At 45.8% G+C, this 22,550-nt stretch overlaps 1 protein-coding gene across 1 annotated transcript in view; it reads right to left on the bottom strand.

Annotated features, from left to right (window-relative positions):
- LOC127051204 (uncharacterized) overlaps positions 1-22,550 on the bottom strand; it is a 185,638-nt gene that overhangs the window by 15,000 nt on the left and 148,088 nt on the right. The window lies entirely within an intron of this gene.

Genomic DNA, 22,550 nt, shown 5'->3' with positions numbered 1-22,550 from the left:
AATAAGATATGCATGCCTAGCCCAGGTAAACTTATCAGATTCTGCTTCCTTTGTTATCTTGTTAAGTGCTCGCCCTTTTATCTGTATAAATAAGATAGTTTGTGTCTTGCATGGTGCTCACATTATCTCGATGTTATTAGCAGAGCGCTGTGCTAATAAAACAGAGTGGTCTGACAAACTGTGAGTCCTGAGTCTAACTTTGACAATTTGGAGGTTCCACCGAGATGGCAACTGTCTTCACTGGGGCTGTGTGATTCCTGACTGTTTTTGTAGGATGACTGTGGCAGCTGGCACCTGGGCATTTGGCCCGAGAGGTCCTCCACTAGAGTGGAAAGGCGCACAACCACAGTGAAGTCTATGCCATCGAACCTGTTGGTTCCCACTCTGTTCTGGTAGGGATCCCAGGATCTGACATCAGGAATCTGGTCAGGTAATTATTTCTGTGTTTTGTCCGGACAGAGGACTGTCCTGTCTCTGTGTCTATCCATCCTCTTGTGGAGTGTTTGAGTCTGGGTGCCGTCTCCGTCCGGGGATAGGCCGACCAAGGGGTTCCTGTCCCCACGGTCTGAGTGAGTGGAATCTGCACAATCGCAGCCGCACCGCACTTTGGGTAAAGCCCCTGGTGTGAAAGCAAGGGCGATTGAGGCAGTAGCCTGTGGGCTCCTTTTGTGTGTTGCACTGGGCATCGCTCTGACGAACCCAAATTTCCTTCTTGTGTGATTGGTGTGTGAAGTCCTCCTGTATGGGTAACCAGACGTCTAAGTCGGGACAGTTCCCTAAATGAACGCCGGCTCATTTTATATATTTAGGATGGGTCCAGACTCCTGTAAAAAGGGTCCAGACTCCCGTAAATTTCTGGAAAAATGGTCTAGACTAACTCAGGGGGGATCCCAAAACTCAGTGGCCACTGTTAAAATCTTGGAACAAAGACTGAGTGGACGTCTTAAAAGACAAACTCTGCCAACCTAAAACTAAATTGGCTAAAGGAGAGGTTAATTGTTTCATGCAGTGGTGGGAAGAAGCAAATCGTAGGTGGACAAAATCAAAACTTGCCTCTCTCAATTATTCAAATAATAAGTTAAAAGCTTTATTAAAAGCCTCCTCTCCCACCACCAGACCAAGCGCTCCCCTTTACCCTGTTCTCCAAACCCCGGCTCGATCCAACCCCCTTCATACTCCTATCTCATTGTAAAAAGGACAACAAGCCCCTTGTTCTGTTCCCCTTTGTTGCCTGCCTCAGAAACTAATTCGTTAGTGTTCCACTACCAATTCAGCAAGGGGGGAGGAGTCTCCTCAACTAGCCCCCACCCTTCCTGGTCCCTTTCCTTGAACATTTCTTTCAAAATTGTGAAGTGACCACAATTGCACTCACAAATGGTTCATAGGAAAAAGCAGGATCGGGCCCAGACAAGCAGGCAAGCAACAGATAAAGAAACTGAAAAACAGGTTGAAAGCCCTAAGGGAATAGTGTCAGGAGTAAGAAAAGCAGTAAGTGCAGGCATGAACCCCTGGAACAATACTTAAAATGGTGAAATCTGAGGTGATAAAGGTGTCATTTTGGGACATAAACAAGTGATTTAAGGAAAGAGAGTGAAAAGTTAACTCTACAGAGGCTGGAGAGAATTAAGCACTTAAACTTTGTGAAAATGTTAAAAAGGACCAGAATTCTTGGTTTCTTTGCAGCCATTCTGAAGGGAAAATGGGCCCTTTTCCAGAAGAATGCTTGTAAATAATCCAAATATATATACAGCTATGTAAAAACAAAGCAGCGTAAAGGAATGTTAAGGAAAAGAAAAAGTGTATGTATCTGTTTGTCCGTAAAAATATGTAAAGTTCTAAGAATCTAAACCAACACATCTGGTTTGTAAAACTCCTGTTTTCTAGGTGTGAGATAAATTGGTTTTGTTTGTTTTTAATGCCACTAAAAACTCATTTGACTCTTTAATTCAAAGTTGCAAAACTGACAGACCTTTTTGCAAGACACAGGTAATTAGTGCTGTTTGGCTTTGGGATTTAGCATTTAACCCTTAAGGGGTAACTTCATTCTTTAAAAATATTAAAATGTTTTTAAATAAAGACCAAGTCATGGCTGCAGTAGGGCAGTGAAAATCAGGAGAATAGGTAGAGATTCTGGAGTCTTTTTGTTTGTTTGGGTTTTTTTTTGTAACAATAGCAGATAAAAGCTGTAATGAAAGAATAAGAAATTAACAGTGACCCTCTGAAGCAACAGCAGAGGTGAGGTGCACAAAACAAAAAGAAGCAATGTTAAAAACACTGAGCCTTAAAATGGCTCTGTGTAATCAGACTGTCACTTTGATAAGAGTACATGAAAACTCTGTAAGAACAAAAGAAACAGTTACACCTTATGTAAAAATTAATATGGCTAATGTTTTTAAAAAGTTATAGTATAGAAAGAATTGCATTTTCCCTAGGACATGTGCAGTGTATATTGTAGAAAGGGGTAAAAGAAATGCAAATGAAACATGCTGCTGAATTAAAATCCTATTAGGGCTCCAAAAAGAGCCGCAATAGGCTGTGTTTTTTTTTGAGATCCCTGTGTGTTAAGACAGAGTCTCTGAGCTCTGCTGATGGCTTTGAATCCAAAAGCCAAGCCTGTGTTGATGCAAATTACCTAACTGATAAAGAAAGGTGAGAACTGCCAGCACAAAAGAAGCTGCAAATAAAGAACATACTTGGTCAGCAAACAAACTGCCTACATAAAAGGCATGGTATAACAAGATACCTTTAATAGATTTGATGCTAATATTATTGTTAATATTAAACATTAAAATAAATTTAATGTTAGTAAGTACCCCTGTAACAACTTATAGAGTGTATGATTTTTGGAAAAATCCTTTAAGGTAATATGGTAATGATGCTTCTCAGCTATTATCTGTGAATAAACTTAAAGCTTAACACAGCAGGAAAAACATTACAAACTTGGTCTGCTATATAAGAGGAAAAACTTGAGGTACACCACCTCATGAATTTAATAACTAAACAGTGGAAGCAGCAAAGAATCCTGTGGCACCTTATAGACTAACAGACGTTTTGGAGCATGAGCTTTCGTGGGTGAATACCCACTTCTTCACATGCATCTGAAGAAGTGGGTATTCACCCACGAAAGCTTATGCTCCAAAACGTCTGTTAGTCTATAAGGTGCCACAGGATTCTTTGCTGCTTTTACAGATCCAGACTAACACGGCTACCCCTCTGATACTAAACAGTGGAATAATTTTTGCATAACCCTTAAAATGTAGAAGCCATTAAAACCTGGCCTGCCTATAAAACAAACAAGGGTCTTTGTAAAAGAACAGAATCTTTAACCAATAATCAATGCCACCCCAAAAGGGGTAGAAAAATGTTATTTTTGTCTTTCAGATAATCCAAAGTACCATATAATGGGCTACGTGTATGTGTTAATTCTTGGGGAAAAGTGTTTAAAAAGTGTTAGCAACCTACCAGAAGACAAATGTAAATGTAATGTAAGTACTGTGTTTACCAATAATCGCATTTACTATTTGCCACAACAACAACAAAAAGTCTCAGCTTACTGTAAGCACTGATTTAGCTGAGTTGTCTCTCAATCTTGGCATTGAATGGCAAACAGTTACCAATCATCTATTAAAAGGTAAAAAGGTAACATAGTTCCTAAAAAAAAAAAAAAGGGTGGAAAACTGGACTATTCATATTATACACGCAAATGGGGACATGTTAAGAATTGCCACTGCAGAAAAACATAACAGCTTACCATTGGTAAAACATATTTTCTGGATGGTCTCCCACAACTACTGGCATACTAATGTTACTACCCCTAATTATTTATGGTTTTAAATTGTATGTGTTTAATTGAAATGTTTAAAATGTGCTGGTGGATAAAACAAATGTATGTAAAGCTAAAGCCACAGGCCCAAATCTCCTCCCAGTATTTTCTGTTACGTGGACTAAATAAGAAAGTGACACTGGCGATTAATAATCTTAGTGTCAAAAGGGGGATATGTAGGAGCAGGATTTTATAATGTCCCATAATAATTAAAAGTATAATTTGATTTCATCCTGCTAGCCACTTTTTTTAAATAGCAGAAAGAAATGACCCCCTGGGACTATAAGATTCTGTTTTCCCATATGAATTATAAATTGGGCCCTCTCTAACTCTTTGTTTTAAGATTTAGGTAGTAAGAGACAGGATTCTCTATTGTGTCTATGTTAAGTAAATTAGAGAAACACTGAAGGCCTGGGTCTCAATGTAAATTGTCTTGGTTATCAATTGTAAAACTTGCAAGGTTTAATTTGCAATGCTTTTTTGCTCGATATAAAATACTACTGTTTGTATTCTCAATCTGTTTGTGTGAATGAGGAATGTATGCATCAGGAAAAGATAAAGGTGTGAAGGCCATTGTTATAGCCAGAGTCAAGGAAGAAGTAGTAAAGAGACTTAAAGAACATCAAAGAATCACCAAGCACTGCTTACTACCCCGACGGCTGTTAAACTGTCTGGCATCTCAGAGTGGATACATGCTTCGCAGTGTAAGAATGCACCGCCCCCAGTGAACCAATCATCACCTCAGGATCATGCAGAGTCAATTTTGACTCCAGAAGAAGACATAGAGGAACAGCCTGCAATACCTTACAATCTACGCTCTCATAAGGGTTGCCAGAAGCAGACGACTACATAAAGCAAGGCCCAAGAAGAAGCAGTAGTGAGCCTAGCGCCTGCTGCCTGATGGACATAAAACTGTGACTGCAGTTCCCTCAGTTGAGGTTGTCAGAACCAGAAGGGCCCTGCCTCCAACATGCACCTCTGGTGGTGCCTGTTCCTTGGCTGTTGGTGTCTTAAGGTCTGGGGAATCCACAATGACAATTCTTTTATCCAGCAGCAAGTGTGGATAGCTCAGACCCTTAATATTTCTAAATGCTAGTTCTGCAGCCATATCCCAGCCCACTCTCAAACTGGTGTTACTGTCCTGGCTACCCATTCAATTCCCCAGGCCTCACTGGAGGACCTTGTCTGTTTAATGACACCTGGGAAGAGGCTATTGGCAGATCCTTATCCCACTTGGGGGAGTAATACACCAGGCAAAAAGGCTCCTGAGGTTACAAGCAGTAGTTAGAATAATGGCAAATAAAACCAGAGAAAGTTTAAGAGCCCTGGCCAAAGAAACAGGGGTGATCCGACAGGTGGCCCTCCAGAACCGTCAGGCATTGGACATAGTGCTGGCTGCCAAAGGAGGGACCTGTGCTCTCATTGGAAAACAATGTTGTCTGTTTATACCTGACGATACCAATGAGGTAATAGATCGCGCTAGTCACTTAGAACAAATCACATATCTTCCCCATGAAGATCCGAGTTCTTTATGGAAGTGGCTAAGTAACCTGTTCAATTTCTCTGGCATAGGAAACTGGTTGTTTCAGGAAGCCCTAACTATCCTGTTTGGAATCTTAGTGATTTTTGTATGTCTTCAGTTAATCTCCTGTTGCATCCAAAATGGTGTAAGACATGCCACACAGATAGCTGCCCCAAACCAGAGTGCTAATACGATGATTTTAAATATCACTGATGAAGAAATAAAGAACGATTGATTTGTGGAACCAGTAAAATTTTGGTAATGGCGTGAGCTTGACCAAAAGGAGGGATTGTGAAAGTAGAATGAATTAAATTGTAAAAATAAGAATGGATTAAAGAAATGTTGTATGTACCTTTAAGCAGAAATAAGAAATGTTGAAATACAGGTGCCAGGAAAAGAAACATTAGGCATAAACAAGGGTGCTAATGGCGAAACATTAACAGAGGATCGGTAATAGTTAGTAAGGAAATAAGATAAGCATGCCTAGCCCAGGTAAACTTATCAGATTCTGCTTCCTTTGTTATCTTGTTAAGTGCTCGCCCTTTTATCTGTATAAATAAGATAGTTTGTGTCTTGCATGGTGCTCACATTATCTGGATGTTATTAGCAGAGTGCTGTGCTAATAAAACAGAGTGGTCTGACAAAATGTGAGTCCTGAGTCTAACTTTGACATCTGTCTACTACCCAAGATCCACAAACCCAGAAATCCTGGACGCCTCATCATCTCGGGCATTGGCACTCTCACTGAAGGACTGTCTGGATACGTGGACTCTCTACTCAGACCCTATGCCACCAGCACTCCCAGCTATCTCCATGACACCACTGATTTCCTGAGGAAACTACAATGCATTGGTGACCTTCCAGAAAACACCATCCTAGCCACCATGGATGTAGAGGCTCTCTACACAAACATCCCACACACAGATGGAATACAATCTGTCAGGAACTGTATCCCTGATGATGCCACAGCACAGCTGGTTGCTGAGCTCTGTGCCTTTATCCTCACACACAACTATTTCAAATTTGTTGGAATATATATCTCCAGATCAGTGGCACCGCTATAGGCACCTGCATGGCCCCACAATATGCCTACATTTTTATGGCTCACCTGGAACGACCCTTCCTCAGCTCTTGTCCCCTTCTCTACCTACGCTACATTGATGACATCTTCATCATCTGGACCCATGGGAAAGAGATTCTGGAAAAATTCCACCATGATTTCAACAGCTTCCACCCCACCATCAACCTCAGCCTGGACCAATCTACACGGGAGGTCCACTTCCTAGACACCACAGGGTTCCAGGAAGCTAGAAGGGAAGAGGCCTGAAGTACTGAGGGCCAGCACCCATGTGCTGGCTGAAATCACTGCAGCAGAGAGGGTGGATCATTTTAAATCTCTACCAGGAAGACAGCTGGAGGAGGCTGGGGAATTCTCTAGGTAAAGGCTGGCCCTTGGTAGGGACTAATGCACTTGTATATGTATTTGCAGTGACACCAAGCAGCATTTTCAAAACAGAGTATGATTTATTAGTGAACTGGACCACAGGATTGGAAGTCCTTGGGTTAGCAGAGACAAATGAAACTGGAGCAGAGGGAAACAATCCCATAGTTGGGACCCTCCCTCCAAGGATACCTCTCCAGGAAGGGAAGCTTCAGTTATTAGGAAGAGACAGGTAATAGTAATGGGGGATTTGATCAATAGAAACAAAGATACTGGGATTGTGATGACCGGGAAACTGCATGGTGATTTGCCTGCCAGGTGTGAAGGTTGTGTATCTCTCAAGACGTCTAGACAGACTAATGTGCAGTGCTGGGGAGGAGCTGGTGGTAGTGGTACATGTGGGTACCAATGACATAGGGAAAGATAGGAGCGAGGTCCTGGAGGCCAAATTTATGCTGCTAGGTAAGAGATTCAAGTCCAGGATCTCCATGGTGGCATTCTCTGAAATGCTTCCAGTTCCACACACAGGGCCAGAGAGACAGAACATAAGAACATAAGGCAGAACTACAAGGTCTCATATGTGTGGATGAGACGATGGTGTAGGAAAGAGGGTTTAGATTTATTAGGAACTGAGGAAACATTTTGGGGAAGTCTATATAGGAAGGATGGGCTCCACCTAAACCAAAATGGAACCAGATTGCTGGCACTTAAAATTAAAAAGGCAGTAGAGCTGTTTTTAACCGAAGGCCTGGGGGAATGTTGACAGGTGCGGAGGAGCACATGGTTCGGACAGAGACATCCCTTAGAGGAGGATCTATTAATGGAGAATCTCCAATGTCCTAGTGAGGAGGAGGGGATGGAAGATGATAAAATATGGGTAGGATCTGATGAGAAACAGTCAAATGAAAAACAGTCTCATTCAATTACATCACATAACAGCAGACAGTTAAAAAGTTCCAACTTTTTAAAGTACTTACATAACCCTCCTGCCCATCAGAGTTGGCAGCAACAAGGGCCAGGTTCAGGACCGGCGCTAGTGTTTTTTGCGCCCTAGGCGCACGGCCATTTCGCTGCCCCACACGCTAGTCCCACGGCTCCGGTGGACCTGCCGCAGGCATTCCTGCAGAGGGTCCGCTGGTCCATGGCTCTGGTGGAGCTGCTGCAGGCGTGCCTGCGGGAGGTCCACCGGAGCCGCGGGAGCAGTGGACCCTCTGCAGGCACACCTGCGGCAGGTCCACTGGAGCCGCCTGCCGCCCCCCAATAATCCTGGCACCCAGTATCCAGGGGTTCCGTTTCAATAACACAATGCAAAACCGGCTCGAGCCCTCACCCAGTGACCTGGGACAATTACATACCACTCCCCCAGGCGCCTCTACGAGGCAATACTTCCCCTCTCGCAAGCACAGAGTCTGAGTGTAGAAAAATCCTTTTAATAAAGGAGGGAAACAATGCAGCATTATACTGGGGAAACACCACAAACAGAATTCATAACTGTCCGTCCCTAATGCAAGTTCAGTGAATTTTTAATTGAGAGAGGAAAATTAAAACCAGACAAGTGTAAACTTCAAAACACCACGTGGCCGTTTATTAACAGGGAGAAAATCACAACTTGGGCTGGGGAGGAACACTTTTACCAACCAACAGTACTATTGGAACAAGAAAGCTTTACACAACCTCAAGCAATCTATTTACATTTATCAACAAGAAACCAAATGATTCAAAATTGACTGCTCTCTAAAAAAGGTAGACGAATACACCAAATAAAATAAACTGTGTGCACACTAACCAAGTACTACTATTAAATGCACCAATTAACTTCAATAGCAGTTATTACAACAACTCAGTTCTTACATACCATATATACACAGCTTTACATCAGATAACAATATATGCAATTCTGTACCAAATAAGAGAGGGGAAAAGAGAAAAGGTTACGCAAGGCACAGAAAGAAAGATTAGAAAGCAAGTACCGTATTCCAGGCGCAGCTGACCAGCAGAACAGACACCAGGAGCAGACCGAATCCGTAGAAGATGACGTTGAAAAAGCAATAAAATGACAAGTCCCGAGCTGGCTATATCCGGAGGAGACCCCTGGCCGAAGGGTTGATCAGGTCCCTCAGTCAGTACGTGGATACTCCCGCAGATCCCGGCACGAGGCAGGGTTTATTCAAAGGCCCTTTTACACTTGTCAGGATCTGATTGGTCCCTAGCTCCTACGCCCTCCAGGTTCCCAGCTGTTGCCCCCTACGCAGATAGGATTTGCACACGGCACACTAGAAGCTGCTAGAAGCGGCACCCAGCACACTAGCATAGTTTTGCACACAACCCTAATCTGACCGTTTGAACTGAACTACGATTGGTCAGATTGGATCCCTTTGCCCACGGCACGCTGGTGTTATGCACACAGCACTAGCCTGACCCCTGGGTTACCAGGCAGAAGAGCAGGAGACTGCACACGACACCAGCCTGACCCCTAGGTGTCCAGGAAAAACAGCGGGAAAATGCACACAGCACTTCAGTGTTGCACATGGCACCACAGTGTTGCACACAGACCAGTGTGACCTCTAGATGACCGACAATTGGCCATACAAATACCATGTTGGAATAAAGACCTTAGGGCTGCGAAATAACAAAAACCGTGAGCAAAAGACCCATCCCAAGTAAGTTTGGCAGTGTCCTTTTCCCCTAAGGGTCTTAAGTCCAGCAACCCAACAGTCACCCCACCCACAGTTTCCGACCTTGGTCAGTGCACCCCCCAGAGTTCAGAAGTTCCTCTCCAGAGTTTACCTCCCAGCCTGGATGGAAGTGGGGAGAGATATGGGAGGGGGGCATCTCACATGCTCGGGTTGATTGCCACACCTCTCCATGGGTTCTGCCGCAGTCTTCACTTCCAGCTGCGTCTCTCTGCCAGCTGCCCTGCTATCCTCTCGCCACGCCTCTCCACTATCTGCTCCTCTCTGCCAACCGCTCCACTCCACTATCCACGCCTCTCCACCAGCTGCTTTGCTCCACTATTCGCCCCTCTCGCCACGCCTCTCCACTATCCGCTCCTCTCTGCCAACCGCTCCGCTCCACTGTCCGCGCCTCTCCACCAGCTGCTTTGCTCCACTATTCGCCCCTCTCGCCAAGCCTCTCCACTATCTGCTCCACTACACTATCCGCTCCACTCACCAGCCTCTCTGCTCCTCTCCGCTAGCCACTCCGCTCCACTATTAGCGCCTCTCGCCACGCCTCTCTGCTATCCGCTCCTCTCCACTAGCTGCTCCGCTCCACTAGCCGCTCCGCTCACCGCTCCTCTCCACTGTCTGCTCCGTTCACCGCTCCTCTCCACTGGCTGCTCCGCTCACCGCTCCTCTCCACTGGCTGCTCCGCTCCACTGGCTGATCCGCTCCACTATCCGCTCCGCTTCCCACACCTCCCCACTATCCGCTCCTCTCCACCAGCTGCTCTGCTCCACTATCTGCTCCGCACACCATGCCTCTCCACTATCCACTCCTCTCCACCAGCTGCTCTGCTCCACTAGCCGCTCCACTCGCCACGCCTCTCCACTATCCACTCCTCTCACCGCTCCTCTCCACCAGCTGCTCCGCTACACTAGCCGCTCCTCTCCACCAGCTGCTCTGCTCTACTATCTGCTCTACTTGCCACGCCTCTCTGCTATTCGCTCCTCTCTGCTAGCCGCTCATTGACTTGTCTTCAGGCCCCCCACCCACTTAACACAGTTCTCAGCAATCTCAGCTCTTTAGTGACATCAGCGCTCAGTGATTTTAGCCAGTAGTAGGGGATCCTCAGTGCCAGTGCACCACTAGCCCAAAGTAGGGCTAGTGCTTAGACCCAGGTATCAGTGATTTCAGCTCCATACCATGTAACAAGACTCCAAATGAAGTCAAAATTAGCTCTGTTATTGCACACTGGAGAAAGATAGGATAAAAGTGGTGTTTAGGGCCCACAGAAGGGATCCCCTATCACCAGGCACAAATACCTGTCCCCAGCCTCTCCCTCAGTCCACTGGAGTTTGGAACCCATGTTCATTGCCTAATTAGTGATACTTAGGTGAGAGTGAGACCCTCTGTCATAAAATGCCAAGTACAGTTCTACCGTCCTTGATTCACATAACCAGGATAACAACACTTTATTAATGCTGCCCCAATAACAAAGACACTGGGAATCCCACAGAAGCCAAAGTGACCATTTGGGCAAACAGTCTATCTTGCTAGGCAGGGTGGGTGTGCCCATGCAAATAAGATCAGCCCCTAAAGTCCTTTTCCACAGCTCACCACCAGATGTCAGGGGAGAGCTCATTCTGACTCTGCTTACATCTATATACCGGTGCTAAAAGTCTAAATATTAAGATGGGTGAACTTGAGTGCCTCATATTAAATGAGGATATTGATATTTCAGAAACTCAGTGGAATGAGGATAATCAATAGAACACAGTAATACCAGAGTACTACATATATTGGAAGGACAGAACAGGTCATGCTGGTGGGGGAGTGGCACTATATGTGAAAGAAAACAGTCAAATAAAGTAAAAGTCTTAAATGAACCAAACTGTGCCATAGAATCTCTATGGATAGTAATTCCATGCTTGAATAATAAGAATATAGCAGTAGTATATACTACTGACCACCTGACCAGGATGGTGATAGTGACTGTGAAATGCTCAGGGAGATTAGAGAGGCTGTAAAAATGCCAAACTCAGTAACAATGGGTGAATTCAACTATCCCTATCTTTACTGGATACATGTGCCCTCAGGGCAGGATGCAGAGATAAAGTTTCTTGACACCTTAAATGACTGCTTCTTGGAGCAGCTAGTCCTGGAACTCACAAAGGGAGAGACAATACTTGATTTAGGCCTAAGTGGAGCACAGGATCTGATCCAAAAGGTGAATTTAGCTGAACCACTTGGTAATAGTGACCATAATATAATCAAATTTAACATCCCTGGGCATGGGGGCGGGAGGGACGGGGGACCACAGCAACCCCCGAGAGCAGCATTTTAATTTCAGCAAGGGGAACTACACACAAATGAGGAAATTAGTTAAACTGAAATTAAAATGTACAGTGCCAAAAATGAAATCACTACAAGCTGCATGGAAACTTTTGAAAGATACCATAATAAAGGCTCAACTTAAAAACATATACCCCAAATTAAAACAAAAACAAAAACACACAGTAAGATGACCCCCCAAAAATGCTACCATGACTAAACAATAAAGTAAAAGAAGCAGTGAGTGGCATAAGAACATAAGAACGGCCATACCTGGTCAGACCAAAAGCTCCATCTAGCTCAGTATCTGTCTACCGACAGTGGCCAATGCCAGGTGCTCCAGAGGGAGTGAACCTAACAGGCAATGATCAAGTGATCACTCTCCTGCCATCCATCTCCATCTTCTGACAAACAGAGGCTAGGGACACCATTCCCTACCCATCCTGGCTAAAAGGCATCCTTTAAAAAGTGAAAGTTACTTCCTATTGAGGAAAGTATAAAGGAGCATAAATTCTGGCAAGTGAAGGCCAAAAAAGAATTTGATGAACAACTAGCCAAAGACGCAAAAAGTAAGAACAAAATTGTTTTAAGTTCATCAGAAGCAGGAAGCTGCTGAACAACCAGTGGGGCCACTGGACAATTGAGATGCTAAAGGAGCACTCAAGAATGATAAGGCCATTGTGGAGAAACTACATGAATTCTTTGCAACGGTCTTCATGGCTGAGGATATGAAGGAGATTTCCTCAGATCTGTCACCTAAAAAGAATGGCTCAGGTTTGGGACTGTCCCAGATTCAGGCATCAATGGGGCAGTGTAGAGGGGTTTGGCCAGGGCTTGTCCCTCTACGAGGTGGTGGGGAACCACACCGCCTCTCTACTTCCATCCAGTTGTGATGGGGAATTAGCCTGGCCATGGGGGTCTCATGCCACGGCAGCAGTAGTGGCAAAACTTAACAGTTACTCACACCCAGTCAGTGGACAGTAATGAATCACGGGCTCAGGTCCTCCTCCAGGAGCTGAGCAACTGTTATATAATGAGCAAGCCCAGGATCCTGGCTCCGAAGGGCCTGTGAGAGGGGCAGATGCCACCCACAAGTTGGATGGCAGGGGGGAAGCAGGCTCACGCACTCCACTTTCTGGCCTAGGGCCCTAGCAGCGGCAGAAGACCCGCTGCTGTGTCAGTGGGGATCCTGGCCACAACACACTGGCATATGCTCTGGCAGTGCTGCAGCCAGACTAGGGTCAGCTGCCCCCGGGCTACTTCAGACTCCCCCTCTAGAGGTACCTGGGTCTGGACAGCGTCCTCCATGGGGTCCAGCACCACAGGCTCCTCAGGGTACTCAGCGAGGGGCAGGCTTGGCAGCTCCTCTGGGTAACTTGCGAGGGGCAGGCTTGGCAGGTCCTCTGAGCTCTGGCTGGCATCAGGCATCAGTTGGTCTGGCCAGTCCTTGGGTCGGCCACCGATTGCTGGGGTCTTCCAACCGTGAGCTAGACCACAGGCACCTGGCTTCTCCGGTGGTTGTTCTTCTAGTGAGCTCTGGGGTTGGGCTTTTATACTTCCTGTTCTGTGCTCTGACCTCTGTGGGGGCAGGCGCAGGATTCACTGGCTCTGCCCACTTTGGTGTCCGAAGAGGCTCCAGGGCAGTGGGGAACCACACCGCCTTGCTACAGGGAGGTTTTGGAACAAATTGATAAACAGTAATAAGTCACCAGGACCAGATGATGATATTCACTCCTGAGTTCTGAAGGGACTCAAATGTGAAATTGCAGAACTACTAACTGTGGCATATAACCTATTACTCAAACCAGCTTCTGTACTGGATGAGTGGAGGATCGCTGATGCGATGCCAATTTTTAAAAAGTGTTCCAAAAGTGATCCAAGCAATTACAGGCTGGTAAACCTGGCTTCAGTACTGGGCAAATTGGTTGGCACTATAGTAAAGAACAGAATTAACAGACATACAGATGAACATGATTTGTTGGGGAACAGTCAACATGGTTTTTGTAAAAGGAAATCATGCCTCACCAATCTATTAGAATTCTTTGAGGGGCTCAATAAGCATGTGGACAAGGGTGATGCAGTGTACAGTGTACTTGGAAAAAGAATAGGAGCACTTTTGGCACCCTAGAGACTAACAAATTTATTTGAGCATAAGCTTTCGTGGGCTAAAACCCACTTCATCGGATACTTGGACTTTCAGAAAGCCTTTCAGAAGGACCATCACCAAAGGCTCTTAAGCAAAGTAAGCTGTCATGGGATAAGAGGGAAGGTCCTCTCCTGGATAAGTAACTGGTTAAAAGATAGGAAATAAATGGTATGAATAAATGGTCAGTTTTCAAAATGGAGAGAGGTAAATAGTGGTGTCCCCCAAGTGTCTGTACTGAGATCAGTCCTATTCAACATATTGATAAATTATCTGGGAAAAGGCATGAATAGTGAGGTGGCAAAATTTGCAGATGATACAAAACTACTCAAGATAGTTAAGTCCAAAGCAGACTGCAAAGAGTTACAAAGGGATCTCACAAAACAGGATGACTGGGCGACAAAATGGCAGATGAAATTCAATGTTGATAAATGCAAAATAATGCAAATTGGAAAGCATATCCCCAACTATACATATAAAATGATGGGGTCTAAATTAGCTGTTACCACTCAGGAAAGAGATCCTGGAGTCATTGTGGATAGTTCTCTGAAAACATCCACTCAATGTGCAGCAGCAGTCAAAAAAGCAAACAATGTTGGGAATCATTAAGCAAGGGATATAAATCCATGGTACGCCCATGTCTCAAACACTGCATGCAGATGTGGTTCCCCCCATCTCAAAAAAAGATATATTAGAATTGGAAAAGGTACAGAAGAAGGCAATAAAAAATATTAGATGCATGCAACAGCTTCCATGTGAGGAGAGATTAATAAGACGGGGACTTCTCTGCTTGGAAAAGAGATGACTAAGGGGGAATATGATAAAGGTCTATAAAATCATGACTGGTGTGGGGATAGTATGCTTATTAAGTTTGTAGATGATACCAGAGTGGGAGGAATTGCAACTGCTTTGGAGGACAGGTTCATAATTCAAAATGATCTGGACAAATTGTAGAAATGGTCTGAGGTAAACAGGATGAAGTTTAACAAAGACAAATGCAAAGTGCTCCACTTAGGGAGGAACAATCAGTTTCACACATACAGAATGGGAAGAGACTGTCTAGGAAGGAATACGGCAGAAAGGGATCCAGGGGTTATAGTGGACCACAAGCTAAATATGAGTCAACAGTGTGATACTGTTGCAAAAAAAGCAAACATGATTCTGGGATGCACTAACAGGTGTGTTGTAAACAAGACATGAGAAGTCATTCTTCCGCTTTACTCTGCGCTGGTTAGGCCTCAACTGGAGTATTGTATCCAGTTCTGGGCACCGCATTTCAAGAAAGATGTGGAGAAACTGGAGAGGGTCCAGAGAACAGCAACAAGAATGATTAAAGGTCTTGAGAACATGACCTATGAAGGAAGGCTGAAAGAATGGGGTTTATTTAGTCTGGAAAAGAGAAGACCGAGAGGGGACATGATAGCAGTTTTCAGGTATCTAAAAGGGTGTCATCAGGAGGATGGAGAAAACTTGTTCACCTTAGCCTCTAAGGATAGAACAAGAAGCAATGGGCTTAAACTGCAGCAAGGGAGGTTTAGGTTGGATATTAGGAAAAAGTTCCTAACTGTCAGGGTGGTTAAACACTGGAATAAATTGCCTAGGGAGGTTGTGGAATCTCCATCTCTGGAGATATTTAAGAGGAGGTTAGATAAATGTCTATCAGGGATGGTCTAGACAGTATTTGGTCCTGCCATGAGGGCAGGGGACTGGACTCGATGACCTCTCGAGGTCCCTTCCAGTCCTAGAATCTATGAATAAGTAAATAAGGAAGTGTTATTTGCTCCTTCTCATAACACAAGAACTAGGGGTCACCAAATTAAAATAATAGGGAGCACGTGTAACACATACAAAAGGAAGTATTTTTTCACACAACGCACAGTCAACCTGTGGAACTCCCTGCCAGAGGATGTTGTGAAGGCCAAGATTATAACATGGTTCAAAAAAAGAACTAGATAAATTCATGGAGGACAGGTCCATCAATGGCTCTTAGCTAAGATGGTGTCCCTAGCCTCTGTTTGCGAGAAGCTGGGAATGGGCGACGGGATGGATCACTTGATGATTCCCTGTTCTTTTCATTCCCTCTGGGGCACCTGGCATTGGCCACTGTCAGGGGACAGGACACTGGGCTAGATGGACCTTTGGTCTGACCCAGTGTGGCCGTTCTTATGTTCTTATTAAAAACGACATAGTCCATCTGGCCAAATCATAGCAATCCAACAGCCAAGCTGTGGTAGATTCCATCTTAGGCTCCATCTCTCTCTGACCTCTTAGTCAGTCCCAGGTGAGAAAGCCAGTTTCTTCCTGCAGTCCACTTTTTACTCCCTACAGGTCAACCCCCAGTCCTTTGTCTCCAGGCTGGGCCACGCTGAGCTCTCAGCCCTACTTGCCGGAGCTTCCAGCTGTTAAGTATCAATTGTTCAGTTGTTGGGGCTTCCAGAGTCCCTATGGATCCGCTGTTGAATTGGATCAGTTTCAACGAATTCCTTAATGACCCTATTCATTGCAGCAAAGCAGCATCTACCCCTCATGTCCTGCGGTGCTTCCAAGAGCAGACTTCACCCTGTTTTCCCCAGTGGGTAGCAATACAAAGGACAGAGGGAAACTGAGGCAAACGTAGGCGTCGTAAAACTATTACAGACATTTTCCACTTCATCACACTTTTCCTGCTTAAGTGCACCTGTATGAAGTGCTACTGTTCACTCCAGCAGGATCCCATAGGGAAGTCCACAGCGGCCTCAGAATGCACCTGATCCTCAAGATTTGAAGGAGAAGGCAGTTGAACAACACCAGGATGGGTGCAGAGCAAAAACCTGAACAGAACAGATCATTGGTACTTATACAGTCCCCAGTCCATTCTCAGCGCTGAAACCAGTACAGCAGGAATTGAAGCTTGTAGCTGGACTCGGGGGTTGGCACCAGGCTCGATAATCAGCTTCCCTAACAGCAGGAGATTCAAATCAGGACTGTAACTGAGGTGGTTAGTAACATCCAGAGATGGTTTCATTTGTCAGCATCTAACCCATACTTCTGTAAGCAAGGTGGGCAGCTGACCCTCCTGAATCCCCAACAGTAATGGGCCCATCATCTCTGTTGGCTTTAGACAGCCATGAAGGACAGTGACTCCACTGCAAGTCTGAGAACTTGGAACTGGGGAGAACCAGCTGTATAGACAGTGCATTTCTTCTCTCTGCCTGATGCAGTTCCCAGGGAAGCTGTCAGCTCCAACTCAGACTGCCCTCTGAGAAGTAGGTTTATAATTCCTTGCCGCTCTGACTATACTGCATGTTGTCCAGCCTGGCCCCAGCTCCAGGCAGTACTGCTGTTCTGGACTGGGCAGATGCAATGGCAGAGGTGCACGAAAAACTCTGCTTTGGCCACCACTATGGCTTAGGGATGCAGTGACTTGCACTGACTAGAGCGACTGATACTTCCTCCACCAGCATCCAGCTTGCATATCTGGCCCACCCCCAGCTATCCTGCTGCCTGGATATAGAATTGCCAATTCTATATCCTGGAGCACTCACACTGCTCCAGGATATAGAATTGCCTCTCAGCAACACAGAGAGATATGTGCAGGGTGCTCAGGTTTGTCTACTGCTGACTGAGAGCAAGAGAGGGGGAAAGGGTGAGGGCTTCAGTGTGACATGACCTGCAACCTGGCAGGCTGTATGTCCAAGGGGTACACTTTCAGCACTAAAATGAACTCTGGGAAAACAGAAAAGTGGGTCTGGAAACTCCATAAAGCCCTTTTGCTGGGATTCAACTGTGGGGACCTAGAGGTGGGGTCTGGGATTGGAAGATTGGGAGCTAGGGGAGGCCCAGTAAAACCGACATTCTGGGCTTCATCCATCAGACTTAGATCCAAGGCTGGTGCAACCATTTAGGCGACTCAGCGGTCGCCTAGGGTGCTAGCATTTTGGGAGTGACATTTTCTTCAGCAGCTACCACGGCGGCCGGATCTTCTGCCGCCCTGGTCGCCACTGGCATTTAGGCAGAAGGAGCTGGGACAGGGAAGCGCTGGGAGGGCCGCCTGCAGCAAGTAAGGGGGGGGCAGCACGCAGGGGAACTCCTCGGCCCAGCTCACCCCTGCCCCGCCTCCTCCCTGAGCACGCCGTGGCCGCTTCACTTCTCCCGCCTCCCAGGCTTGCGGTGCCAATCAGCTTAGGCGCCACAAGCCTGGAAGGTGGGAGGAGTGAAGCAGCGACGGCATGCTCGGGGTGCTCGTGCACGGAGCAGGGGTGAGCTGCCGCAAGGGGGGCGCCTCAGGGCAGATGGGGGGAAGGGAGCCTCAGAGCAGGGGCGCAAGGTGAAAGTTTCGCCTAGGGCGCGAAACATCCTTGCACTGGCCCTGCTTAGATCCAACACAAACACCCGAGAAGCCCCATGGGGGTGGAGTGGGAAGGGGGGTGTTTTTACAGGGCTCTGTTCCCGTCATTGACAGTGAGCTGCCTTTGAGAGTCTGTCTCCCGGGCTTCCTCACCCAGAGTTAAATACCACACCCTCCATGCAGCCCCAGCCTCAGTGCCAGGGAGCAGACAGGTTCTTCCTCAGGCCGGTGGGTGAGACCCAGGCATTTCCGTGATCTTTCCTGTTCACGGAGCATTTGGTGCGAGTGTGAGCTGCCATCCCTCTGACTCCCAAGGGCAGAGGTGCAGCCACCCCCTCCTCTCTGCCATGCCCATGTGGCTCCGCGGGACTGATGGACCTAGCGACAGGACACCTTGCTGGGTAAGTCGCTCTGCAGCCTCTGCTCTGGGCTTTATCACTCACTGAAACCCAGGGATGAAGGAGCCAGTCCCAGGGGCTGTCAGTCAGTGATCCTGCTGCTTCTGCTGCATGGAAAGAAAGGGTCAGAGAGTCACTGATTACTGGGGTGCTGGGGAAAGTCTCCGTCAGTGATGGGGGTGGGGAAGAGGACAGCTCCAGCCAGGCGTCTCACTCAGTGTCTCACCCTGCATGTTGGGGGCGGGGAGATTCTGGACAGGCTTCTCCCTCAGCAACACTGTGAGAATGACATGGGGGCCGGAGTCCAGCAGGGTGTCTCCACGAGTCCTGGGCACGCAGCTGGCCTGCACCAAAGAAGAGCCACTTTGACAGGTTCGGTAGGGAAGTGTCTTGGCAGGTGGAACGTTGCAGAGCAAAGTGATTCCCAGCTACGTAGGCACAGACCTGCTGTGAAGTCCATGGTGGCAGAGGGTTCACATAGAAGCTCTCTCTCCAAGCACAGGGGGTGAGTTCACCCCTGAGCAGAGGGCCAGCCCAAGGCATAGGTAGCATTTCCCTTTCACAAAGGTGCTGGGTGCTCTGGGTAACTCTGAAACTTGAGGAAAGTGACCTGCCAGCACAGACAGTTCTGCAAAGCCTGTGAATGGGCAGCTAGAGCCAGCGCTGGGCTGGAGAAGAACTTGCTCAAGAGAAGCAGAGAGAGTTACCTTGTCATTCGGTGCATTCTGCTCCCCTGAAACTGCCATCTGCCCTGCAACTGGTGCTGGGTTTCTCCTTTTGGAGTGAGAGGAGGAGCAGGGAGAAGGGGAGAAAAAAAAGATGGGGGAAATGAAATGTGGAAAACTCCAGTCAACTTCCAGAATAAGAATTTTAAACAGAAGAGTGAGGAAATTCAAAACACTGCGTTCCATTAATACAGCCCCATTGTACCTATTGTATACAGTAAAGGAGTAACAAACTATGGTAACAAGTATCAGAGGGTAGCCGTGTTAGTCTGGATCTGTAAAAGCAGCAAAGAATCCTGTGGCATCTTATAGACTAACAGACGTTTTGGAGCATGAGCTTTCGTGGGTGAATACCCACTTCCTCAGATGCACCTGAGGAAGTGGGTATTCACCCACGAAAGCTCATGCTCCAAAACGTCTGTTAAACTATGGTAATACATAGAAGATGCTTTTTAGTTTCATTGTATGTGCACTTGTTATGAGAAAAGTTGAGTAGGAGCATTCCCCTTCCAGTCATTCTGGGTCCCTCTCATGTTCCATCTCCTGTAAATCAAGTAATCCCAATCTTTCAGTCTCTCTTCACATGAAAGTCTTTCCAGACTCAGCCATTTTATTAGTCTCTTAAGCCCTTTAGTTCTGCTTTACACCTTTTGAGATGACGATGACCAGAACGGAGCATCACCTCCTGGGGATATGTGCCATCAATTTGTAGAATGTGCGCCACCCATCTTCAGTACTATTCTCTAACCTTTTGTTAAAGCCGAATCTGTATTTGCTTTTAGTGCTGCACAGTAAGCAGATGTTTGCATTGACCTGGCCACAATATCTATTTCTTTTTGCTAATTTGATTATAGTTAAATTAGAATCTAGAAATGCATCTGGGAAGTTCAGCGTGGAAGTAAACTGAATAGCTTCTATGATCAAGTTGCTCCATCGCTTAGCTTTGTAATGTCTCCCCAGAAGGGACCATTAGATCATGTTATATGACTTTCTGTATATCAGAGGCCATTACATTTAACCCACTTATCCTGGTATTGAGCCTAATTACTTGGATTTGGCTAGAACATATACTCCAGGAATGCATCCAGTCTTGATCTGAAGACATCACAAGATGGAGAATCCATCACTTCCCTTGGGAGTTTGTTCCAATGGTTAATCACCTTCACCATTAAACATTTCTTCCTTATTTCTAATTGGAATTTGTCTGGCTTCAGCTTTCAGCCATTTGTTCTTGTTATGTCGTTCTCTGCTAGATTAAACTGCCCTTTATTTTCTCCCTGTGAAAGGTATTTATGCAGTGTAAGCAAGTCACCTCTGAGTCTCTTCCTAGATAAACTAAGCATCCTGAGCTCTAAGTATCTCAACATTAGACAGTTTCCCCAGCCTGTAAATCACTTTTCTGGCTGTTTACTGTACCTTCTCCAATTTTTCAACATTCTTTTTAAAATGTGGATGCCAGATCAGGACACAGAATTCCAATAGCGCTCTCCCTAATGCCGTACACAGGGGGTAAAAAATTACCTCTCTGCTTCTACTCACTACTCCCATTTGTACATCTAAGGAGCACCTTAACTCTTTTTGCCACAGCATAGTACTAGGAGCTCCTATTGAGTTTTTGTCCTTTCTGATGCATAAATCATTTTCAGGATACAGTCCTCCATTATGTAGGTGCAGCCTGCATTTCTTGTTCCTAGATCCATGGAAGAATGTGACCATGAGGATAAGACAGAGGAAGAAACCAGCTAGTAATGGTGAAATCGAGTTGAATAACAGGATTTTCTGCATTGGGAAAAGAGGAGGCAGAAGACGGCATGACAAGGAAGAAAAGAAAGGAGTCCAGTCCCTGCAGAAGAGAAGAGATTCATAGATTCATAGACTCTAGGACTGGAAGGGACCTCGAAAGGTCAACAAGTCCAGTCCCCTACCCTCATGGCAGGACCAAATACTGTCTAGACCATCCCTGATAGACATTTATCTAACTTACTCTTAAATATCTCCAGAGATGCAGATTCCACAACCTCCCTAGGCAACCCATTCCGGTGTTTAACCACCCTGACAGTTAGGAACTTTTTACTAATGTCCAACCTAAACCTCCCTTGCTGCAGTTTAAGCCCATTGCTTCTTGTTCTATCCTTAGAGGCTAAGGTGAACAAGTTTTCTCCATCCTCCTGATGACACCCTTTTAGATACCTGAAAACTGCTATCATGTCCCCTCTCAGTCTTCTCTTTTCCAGAATAAACAAACCCCATTCTTTCAGCCTTCCTTCAAAGGTCATGTTCTTAAGACCTTTAATCATTCTTGTTGCTGTTCTCTGGACCCTCTCCAGTTTCTCCACATCTTTCTTGAAATGCGATGCCCAGAACTGGATACAATACTCCAGTTGAGGCCTAACCAGTGCAGAGTAGAGCAGAAGAATGACTTGTCGTTTCTTGCTCACAACACACCTGTTAATGCATCCCAGAATCATGTTTCCTTTTTTGGCAACAGCATCACACTGTTGACTCATATTTAGCTTGTGGTCCACTATAACCCCTGGATCCCTTTCTGCCGTACTCCTTCATAGACAGTGTCTTCCCATTCTGTATGTGTGAAACTGATTGTTCCTTCCTAAGTGGAGCACTTTGCATTTGTCTTTATTAAACTTCATCCTGTTTATCTCAGACTATTTCTCCAATTTGTCCAGATTATTTTGAATTATGACCCTGTCCTCCAAAGCAGTTGTAATCCCTCCCAGTTTGGCATCATCTGCAAACTTAATAAGCGTACTTTCTATGCCAACATCGATGAAGATATTGAACAGAGCCAGTCTCAAAACAGACCCCTGTGAAACCCCACTTGTTATACCTTTCCAGCAGGATTGGGAGCCATTAATAACTACTCTCAGAGTACGGTTATCCAGCCAGTTATGCACCCACCTTATAGTAGCCCCATCTAAATTGTATTTGCCTAGTTTATCGATAAGAATATAGTGCGAGACTGTATCAAATGCGTTACTAAAGTCTAGTTATATCACATCCACCACTTCTCCCTTATCCACAAGGCTCGTTATCCTATCAAAGAAAGCTATCAGATTAGTCAGACACGATTTGTTCTTTACAAATCCATGTTGGCTATTCCCTATCACCTTACCACCTTCCAAGTGTTTGCAGATGATTTCCTTAATTACTTGCTCCATTATC

Source organism: Gopherus flavomarginatus, chromosome 1 (genome assembly GCF_025201925.1).
Source record: "Gopherus flavomarginatus isolate rGopFla2 chromosome 1, rGopFla2.mat.asm, whole genome shotgun sequence".
In the NCBI taxonomy this organism is placed as follows: Eukaryota; Metazoa; Chordata; order Testudines; family Testudinidae; genus Gopherus; species Gopherus flavomarginatus.
The sequence above is the reverse complement of the archived record's forward strand: the minus strand, read 5'-3'. Positions and strand labels throughout refer to the sequence as shown.